This window comes from Octodon degus, unplaced genomic scaffold, assembly GCF_000260255.1.
Source record: "Octodon degus isolate 3935 unplaced genomic scaffold, OctDeg1.0 scaffold00031, whole genome shotgun sequence".
NCBI lineage: Eukaryota > Metazoa > Chordata > Mammalia > Rodentia > Octodontidae > Octodon > Octodon degus.
In genome coordinates this window covers 9,449,863-9,459,768 of record NW_004524607.1, presented here as the reverse complement: position 1 = coordinate 9,459,768, position 9,906 = coordinate 9,449,863, and the positions used below count along the sequence as shown (strand labels likewise).

The 9,906-nt window shown below is 46.4% G+C and overlaps 1 protein-coding gene across 6 annotated transcripts in view; it reads right to left on the bottom strand.

The window, feature by feature from the left end:
* Window positions 1–9,748: 9,748 nt before the first annotated feature.
* Window positions 9,749–9,906, bottom strand: part of Aoah (acyloxyacyl hydrolase) — a 237,719-nt gene continuing 237,561 nt past the window's right edge. For all 6 annotated transcript variants that reach the window (XM_023713541.1, XM_023713543.1, XM_023713542.1 and 3 more), the window contains one exon: window positions 9,749–9,906. This exon is cut by the window's right edge and continues 813 nt beyond it. The gene's annotated coding sequence lies outside the window, so the exon portion shown is untranslated.

Here is a 9,906-nt window from a genome sequence, read left to right as displayed (position 1 = left end):
TCCTCCTCCTCCTCCTCCTCCTTTCTTCTTCCTCCTCCTCCTTCCTTTTTTTTTCCCCTGAGGAGGCTGAATGCCATGCTGATGTGATTAAAGCCTTCTACAGAGTTCTTCCGGAGCGCTTCATCATAACTGTGCATCCCTTTAGGGAGATACTGACATTTTCTGGAATGCTGGCCATGTCTGGTTTCTGAGCATTGGCTTCATTCTCAGAGTAGTTGTGGCAACAAAGGGACCTTGCTACCTTCAAGAAGTTGGGATGCCCTTCACAGCAGGGACACGTAGCCTGGAGCCAGCCAGCCTGGCTTTGAGCGTCTGACTCATCACTGAGGAGACATGTGGTTTTGAACAAGTGACTTCACTGTGCTTAGCTCCATCTTCCTGCCATTTAGGAGGAGAACCGTGCAGGCAGGCTGGGCACAGCTCTGAGCTCTAAGGAAGATGACGCGCACCCTGTTCTTATTTCGTAGCTCTTTGCCAAGATCTGCTCTTGCTAATGCTTGCAGCAATGCCAAGGGGCAGAGAATGTTGCTTGCATTTACAAAAGATGTGACAGAGACACCAAGAATTTAAGCCTTTTAAAGCTGGTGATGAGACCTTGAGTTTCCCACTGGTCCTGTTTTGGGGTGTGCTCCAGCTCCAGCAGGTTGGAGCAGAGTTTGGCTCTTTCCATGAGTCTCAGACAACGCTGAAGTCTCACTTATGCCTCAAATTCCTGTGCATCCCTGATAGGGTCTCTCCGTGTTTTGGCCTTGGCTCATATTTGCTGAGCTATAATGTAGGAATCACTGGGAAAATATTAGCAATGGGGCCACCCTGAGCTGGGTGAAGCATGCATGTTGTTCCCAGTGTCTGCTGCAGCCTAGGGCTGGACAGATCATGGAAGTCCTTGGTGTGTCCTCCCAGCTGTAATTGACCAGAGCTCTGTGAACCAGGAGTCACAGTTTCAGGCCCTGAAGTTGAAAGGGGTCCTGTAACTGCTTGGTTTAATTAATTAAAAACAAAGAACCCAGCCAGCAGTGCAGCGCCCTAAGAAATCCTTAGCAGCCTCTACGTGGGCTCTTTATCGCTGCTCTCATTTCAATCCCGCCAAGAGCTTTGGAAGATTAATCTCCCTTAATGACAGATTCATGATCAGGAGGCCATTATTTTTTTGATACTGTGGCTTAAAGAACTGACCTGGAAAACAGGCTTTAAAGGCAGCCTCTCTCCACCTCTTATACTCAATGCTAAGGACCAGATTAAAAGAGCCCAAGCATCCATGAATATTTATGCCAGACCCTCTGCCAAATCAGATTAGGGGAGTTCATCCCGCTGGGCAAACACGGATTCTGTATTCAGATTTAATGAGGAGCTGACATGTTAATAGTGGATTGTTGCATCTGTTCCTCAGGAAACCCCAGAATGTGGCAAATGTGCACCCCATATCTGAGGGGCTGGCGGCGTCTGCCTTGGTCAGGCTCAGTTCCCCCAGGAAAGCTGTTGTCTCAAGGAAGAGGTTCCCAAGGGCTCTAGAGTGGTCCCTCACTTGTCACTCAGGTTACCTTCCAGACGCCTCTCCGATAAGTGAAAATCAGTGAAGTAGCGACGTTATATTTATTTTAGTATTTATATATTTTTAAGGCTTTATAAACCCTTCCCACACTCTTATAAACCTTGCCCACACTTTTAAAGACACTTCTAATGTTCTTAGCCATGCTCTAAACTCATAAACCTATGTAATTTTAACAACATATGTATACTGTGCGGTACGGTATGTATTCATCCATTAAAGAAATATGTACTATAAACAGTGTATTTCAATTTAACATTCTTTTATAAGCCAGAATTGGTATTTTAATATATTTTCAGATATTTAAAAATTTTACAGGCAGAAATCATTAAAACTAGAAATAGTACACATATAAATACATATACAGTACTGTACATTACCACAAAATCCCTCAATAGAGTGAAAAATCTGTGCTAAATAATTTAGGTTAATTTTTTTAAAACCTGCAAAACAAAGTGAGTCCACAAAAATCGAACGACGAGGTAGCGAAGGACTAGCACAGGCCTTGAACCTGAGCTGAAGGAAGGCACGCTGCGGCTGCCTGGGAAACTCCACCCCCGACGCAGCCAATGAGCTCTGGGCCAGAGTCCCTCCAGAAGCAGCATCCGGGACCTCCTCAGGATGCGTGACCCCTGCGTGCCAGGAGGCTAATGCCCAGACAAAGCTTGGCTGGATGCTGGTGAAAGGTTGAGCCCAGCCCATGTCTGCGCTGCAGGTTCCCCATCTGTCCCTTCCAGCAAGCAGGGGCTCACACTCGGATTGTGGGGTTTTTGGCTCCAAGTCTTGAGCCCCAGCTCAGGGGCTCTGTGGGATGTACCTCCTTGGCAACTGTAGAGGGCTAGGGCTCCTTCTTAGCGTAACAGTTTTATTTATTTATTTATTTATTTCTGTATTTTAGGGAAGGGTCTATAGGGTGTTCAGAGTCTCACTACTAGATCAGCTTCCTAGTGATCCCCGGGGTGGGGCCGGCATGGCAGGCCTGGGAACCAAGCCCCTGGCCCCTGCGCCTGCTTGCAGGTACTTTAATCCCCTGAGCTATTTGGTCAGCCCTAGTATAACAGTTTTAAATGTGAAAAAAAAATTACAGGATCACAAAGAAAATAAATGCTATTCAAATCAAATATAAAAATATTAAATATGTTTTGAGAGACCTAAAAATAGACATACATACACTGTCCTAGAGGTTTAACCCAGGGGCACGCTGTCCCTGAGTGACATTCCATTCTTAGCCCTTCTTTTCCTTTCTTTTAGGAGTGGGGTTTGAACATAGGGTCCTCATATTGAGCTACATCTCCAGCCCTTTACTTGTGTGGCAGGGTCTTGGTAAGTTGCTAAGTTGTCCCGGCTGGGTTCGAACTTGCAGCCTTCATGACTCACATTCCCAAACATCTGGAATTCCAGATGTGCACATATGCCCAACATGTGCTTTTTTTGGGGGGGGAGTGCAGGGACTATGTTAAATGACAAGATCTGGTACAGGCTCTAATAACCACATAATGACCATAAATGAGTGTCAGTCATATTTCAATATATAATAGCCCATCATTACTTGGGAAGTCGTCTGCTTGCTAACACTGTTTTATAACCCCAAGGTTATAACCCTGCTCATGCTTGTACAGTTACGGTTGCACTGGGCACTGAGGCACTGAGCTCCCCTCCTGCCCACTGCAGGCTGGAATGGCCAACCCATGCTCCAACATCTTGTTTCAGCTCTTCAACAAGTGGCCTTCGCAGACCATGTTTAGTGCCACAAGTTCATGCTTTGCCTGGGTGATGACATTGTGTAAACTGTCTCCAAGTTTAGTGGGGAAATGCTGTCCAATGTCCTCAGTCAGGGCTCTTCTGTGCCCTAAAGAGAAGGCATGTTGGAGATGTGTCATTAAAGCAGGAGGTGTTGCACCATTGGCTGTGAGTTCAATGTTGATGAATCTTTTTTTGTGTATGTGTGGCTGGTTCGGCCTGCTCTGATGGAGGGGCTAGTGCAGCATGTGGTGCTGGAGATCGAACTGCGATCCCTACACTTGCCTAAACTTGCCGAAGCAGGTACTTTAGACCACTGGGCTATCTTGCCAGTTCACCCAATGTTGATGAATCTTACATCTTAAACACAGTGCCTTCTAAACAGAAGCTACACATGAAACAAAGTTATGTGCTGCCTGGATGCAAAACACGTGATGTGTGTTGTAGGAACCTGACTTAGGAGCTGTGTACTTATCCAGGGCTTAGGGTGGCTGTGTCAACCATGTCCACCATGGCTATCCAACAGTGGACATCCATCTTTGCCCAGTGCTGTTGCACACGTCTGTAATCCAGGACTCTGGGAGGCGGAGGCAGGAGAATCACAAATCTGAGCCCCTCCTGGGCACTTTAGCAATTTAGTGAGAACCTGACTCAAAATAAACAATAAAAAAAGGCTAAGGTTGTATCTTGGTGCAGAGGCCCTGGGTATAATCCCTAGCACCAAAAAAATCAATCAATTCTTTTTACAACGTGACTGTCTCTGTAACAACAGCAAAGGGTGGGGAATTATTTATGACAGAACACTAAGCTGTGTTTTGTTGCCTGCATTCAAGTTGAGAGGATATGGCAGCTTTTCCCCATTCATGTTTGTAGCGCCCTTAGTTCTAGGATCCCCAGTTCTCCAGCGGGGCTGGATCACAGCGACGGTGAGCCGAGGGTGCTGGTGGAGAGGCCTAGTGGACTCAGGCCCTGCTGCGTGTGTGTCTGTGCGCATCCTGCAGAGAGACTGTTAGTGAGCTGCATTTGCTGTGGGTAATGAAAGGATTTTGTGTTTATTTACACCAGAACCTGAACCCAGAAGGTGACAACTGTCCCAGGTAAGTGGAAATGGAGGTCCCAGGTGATCATTTACAAGCAAAAGGTTGAGCTCTGGCTCAACAGTGGAGGTCAGGACAAGTCTTTTCTCTGAAAACAGGAAAAACACATTGCAGTAGAGCCTTCTGGATGTCCAGATGAAGATCGCAAGGAAGCCTGAAGCCTCCCTCAGGGAAGCAAAATTCGCTTTCTCTCCCTCCCTCCCTCCTTCCTTCCCTCCTTCTGTCCCTTCCTCCATCCCTTTCTGCTCTTTTCCTTCCTTCCGTCTCCCCTCACCATGGTAGGTTAGGTATTTCTGTAGGGGCTACACCCCAGACTGCACATGCCCCTCAAGGTTCCTGCCTCTGGAGTTTCACTTCCAGTTCTGGACTTCTCACAGAGTTCCCCCATCCAGAAATGGAGAAACTGGGGAGATGGGAGCTTGCCGCCAAGGAAGGCCCTGAAGTGCCCCTCATGAGTCAGGACTCAGCCACCACAGTGCAGAAACACTCAAGGCTGAAGACAGCAGCGCAAGGGAGGCTGGCACAGAACTGCAGGTAGGACTGACCCCACAGCCAGCCTGTGGATCCTGGGTGCTTGGAAGTGACAGAAAGCACCTGGAGCTCCCATGCCTACAGATGGCTCCCAGGCCTTAGAGAAGGACTCGGTCAAATCTCACAGAAGAAACCCATCTGGGTAGGCCTGGAGTGGAGAAAGTGAGGACAGACCTGGACACACCTGGCCCTTAGGTACCTGGTCCCTAGGGCTTGGATGTTAAATGTCCCCCAACACCTGTGCATTTGAGGCGTGGTGCCCAGGAGAGTGCTCTTGGAAGATGGTAGGAGCTTTGAGAAGCAGGACCTCATGAGAGTTTTCTTTTAGCGGGGAGGGTGGTGCTGGGATAGAGTGGTGATACTAGCAAGTGCCCAGCACTGAGCTGTATTCCTTTCACTTTTGACTTTGAGACAGAGTCTCATTAGGTTGCCCAAGATGACGCTGAACTTGTAATCCACCAGCCTCAGCTTTAGAAGTATAGTAGCTAGGCTACAGGTATGCACTACCGCACCTGGCCCTAGAGGGATGTCTTTGGGGCATTGCCAGCATGTTCCTGAAGGGGCTGTGGGACCCTGGAGCCCTTCTTTTTCTTGCTTTTGTTTCCTGGCCATGAGATAAGCAATTTTCTCTGCCATGTCCTCTTGCTGTTGTGTGTTCACCACAGGCCCACAGCAAAGACGGAGGAAATCAGTCATGGGCTAGAACTTCCCAAATCAGGGCCTAACTAGGCCGTTTCTCTTTATAAGCTAATGATAAGGGTGGGGATAGAGCTCAGCTGTACATTGGCTGCCCTGCAAGTGTGAGGTCGTGATTGTAATTCTGGGGACAAAAAAAGAAGAAGCTAATGATAAGGGCATTTTGTTATAGTGCAGAGAGCTTATTACTACACAACTAAATGATGCCCTAAGGTGTGTAGGGGGTAGTCAAGTCCCCTACAACAGGTTTTCCTGGAGGTGGGAGCAGGTGGCAAGAACACAGAGGATGCCTAGGTAAAGAAAGGAGCTGGTCAGGCCTGGGCACCTCTCATTTACTCCCAGGTTCTCCTTTCTCAGGCCGCTTGGCTTTGCCTCAACTTTTATTATTATTATTATTATTATTATTATTATTATTATTATTATTATTATTAGAACTGGGGATTGAACTCAAGCCCTTGTGCTTGCCAGGGAAGCACTTATTCTACTGAGCCATCTCCCCGGCCCCTCAACTTTTAAAATAACCTCTGTCCCCCAGGACTTCTGAAGATGATCAGGGCCAAAAAAGAATTCCCTGTCCTCAACAATAGAAAAAGCAAGACAAAGTTACTAACTTGGTGAGTATTCTTGGAAATAGGAGTTCAGATAAGGTACACTGGAAGCATAGGGGAGGGATGGGATAGAATTGTTTCTAAAAGAATATACAGCTTTAGTGTAGCATTTTGAGTATGTGAGACCAAATGATTCAGATTTCAGATTAAAAGGCAGTGTTATAACAGGTATTGGTGGCTGGTGTTTAAAAGATAACAGGAGACATTGCTACACTCAACTGGGTTCTGTGAGTGCCAAGATCCTATAAAAGGAAAGACTGGATTACTTTTGCTGCTATTCCAGATTGGCAGTGCATTTAACCTGTCCTTATTCAATTTGAATAAAGCTGCTTTTGTTAAAAAAAAAAAAAAGATCCTGCAAGAGGACATGTCCATCGGGAGTGGATACACGAGGCTCCTGCAGCCCAATGCCTCGAGACCCCTCGCTCTCCAACGAAGTCTCCTTGGTTTTATTTCCTGCTTAAAATAGTAGCCCTGTGACAGTGATCTGATGTCCTTTGTTGGTCTGCCTTCAGGGAACCAAGGTCATTGCCTATGTGACAAAATGAATAGGTTGAAATTTGTTATGGTTTATGTCTAGGTGTCCCCGTGTGGTCGTGGGGACTGGGCTTTTCAGAGGTGGCTGATTGGAGAGCTTGTGATTGGTTTGTTGTCTAGTCCTGGGGTTGGGGTGTGCGTGCTGCACCCCCAGGGCAGGTAGCCTACATACAACATGAGGGACAGAAGGAGACTTGTTTCTCACTCCTCCCTTTTCCTCTTGTTGCCTTTGGTATCTTCTGCCACCATGAAGCGTCGCCCCCCTGCATTGCCACCTGCCTTGGAGCCAGCTGATTATGGACTGAAACTTCTACAAACTGTGAGCTAAGTAAACTTTTCCTCCTTTAGTTTTGGGTGGTGGGTATTGTGTCTCAGCAATGAGAGAAAGGTAACCAAGACAACATTGTAAGAGTATCAGCCCCCAGAGCTAAGGCTCCCACACTGCTTGGCACATTGACTTTGTGAGTGGATGTGGATCCACCATAAATCTACTGAAGTCTTAGGATCCTACCCAAAGCCCTGGGAGAAGCACTAGAAATGTGTTTACATGGTCATATTCATAGAAAAATCTGAAAAATTTTAGATTTAGCCAGTGACACTGGAGTAGTCATGGGAATTTTGGGAATTCCCTCAACTTAAGCTAAGAAGAAACTGAAATGGAGATCCATGCAGTTTAGACTTATGTGTTGGACACATTTTTACTACTGTGACAAAATGCCTGAGGCAATCAACTTAAAGCAAAGAAAGGTTTATTTTGGTTGACAGCTTTAGAAGTTTTATGTCACTTGACCCTATTGTTTTGGGCCAATATCCTGTCCAAAGTCATGTTCCCCGTGACCTCACCTCCTCCCACTGGGCCCCACCTTTTAAAAGTCTATCACCTGCCCATTGTGCCATAGGTTGGGACACAGGCTGTAAAACACAGGCCTTTGGGGGGCGTGTAAGATCCAAAGTACGGCAGTTTAGGTCGATATTTATGTGCTTTGCAGTCATTTCTGTGCCTGGTTAGGGCACTGGCAGCCCTTGTCCACCAGTGTGGTGATAAAGGTGCAGGGCTGGTGGTTACATCTCAGGTGAGAAAAGCCAGACCTGAGATGTTCAGAGCCAGAAACTGGGCAGCAGCAGCAGCGTCCAGTTACCAGCTCTGAGCTGTGAGCAGGAAAAGCGATTTGCACTGGTACCAGATATTTTGCTACCCAGAGTGTATCTGAGAATAAAGCACTACAGTTGGCCCTTGGTACCCACGAATGTCGTACCTGCAGATTCAGCCTACTAAGCGGTTAGGCCTGTGATGCTTACTTTTGTACTGAACACACTCAGACCTTTTTCTTGTCATTGTTCCCAAAATTATAGGGTGTAAACTGCTGATGTAGTGCTTACATTGTATTGGGGATTTAAGTCCCCCAGAGATAATTTAAAGTAATGGAAGGCTGTGCACAGGTTTGCAAGGAACACACCATTTTGTACAAGGGATGTGGGCACCCAAGGATTGTGGCGTCCACAGTTTGTCCTAGAGCCAATCCCTGCAGATCCTAAGGAATAACTGTATATTCATATCCACGTTACACTCTAACATTGTCTTTATTGAGGCAGATTTGGGAAGCAGGACTCAGGAGACTGAGACGAGAGACGTGAGCAGAGAGGGCTGACCTGTGGGGTTCCTGAGAGGCACAGAGAGTGCTGCCTGAACTGACCACTAACAGAGGAGGAAGAGCCTCCATTCACTGGTCCCAGGCTCCCCCTAGGGGGCAAATGACCCCACACCTCTGTGCCATGCCCAGCTGGCTGCACAAGGTCTAATGCAGACAGGCGTGCCTGCTATTGGGCCTGGGCATACACAGAGTGACCACTGATTCTGTGGCCACTCTCAGAAGCAGGTAAGTAGGGAAGCACACAGATTAGGATGGTATTCAACAGAACTGGCCAGAATTCCTCTGTTTACACAGACAGAAACCTACACCAGGACAGATGTTCCTTGGTGCTCGGTGCCTGGTGCCTGGAGGGATGGTTCTAGACCAAGGTGCTCAAGTCCCTTGTATAAAATGCATAACCAACATCCTCCTGCATACTTTGAGTCATTTCTAGATTATTTATTGTATTGGTCAGCTTTTTATTACTATAGAAAATACCCAAGCTAATCAGCTTAAATTGATGAAAGGTTTAATTTGGAAGGTCCAGTACATGAGCAATTGGCACATGGCTGTGGGCCTGGTGGGCCCATGTAGTGGAAGAGGGCATTCACTTCATGGGTGAGTGCAAAAGAGAGGTAGAAGGGGCTGGACACCCAGAATTCACATCAAGGGCTCAGCCCAGGGACCCCAAACCTCTCACGAAAAGTTCTCACCACCTCCCATCAGCATGAAACATAAGCCTAGGCCTTTAATGCACACACCTCTTAAGAACTCATATATACAAAATATTCTTGTACACTGTGAACGCCATACAAATACTTCTTAGACTGCTTTGTTTGGGAAATAATGACACACTCATCTGTATGTGTTCAGTATGGGTGAGATTTTTTGCAGATATTTTCTAACTAGAGTTGCTTGAATTCACAGATGCACACTGGGGATATGGAGAATTGATTGAACTACAAAAGGCAGTGGGTCTTTTTTTTTTTTTTTTTTCCAGAACCAGGGATTGAACTCAGGCCCTTGTGCTTGCCAGGCAGGCACTTATTCTACTGAGCTATCTCCGCAGCCCCTGGCAGTGGGTCTTTAATAGCTTGCTTAAGAAGGAAACTTGATGCTGGGTATGTCGGGGCATTTCCTGTAAGCCCAGCACACGGAGGCTGAGACAGGAGGGTCAGGGGTTTGAGGCTAGCCTGTGATACAGTGAGGCTCTGTCTCAAAAAATAAAAACAAAAACCCAATCAAAACAACCAAAGGATATTTGGTAGAGGTCCAACCATGGTGACAAAAATTTTGAATAATATACACAACTTTAACATCATGATTTGTGTAGCTCAAGGAAAAGCTCAAACTATCCATAAGATGCAACAAATTTTATTTTTAATTCTTTCTATAGGCAACACTGTCACAAAATCATTGTTGTAAGGAAGAGGAAATCAGATTATACAGGTAAAGAATGGAAGAGCCACTTTTAAAGAAAAAAATAAAGGTCATTTCTATGGACTTTACAGGATTAT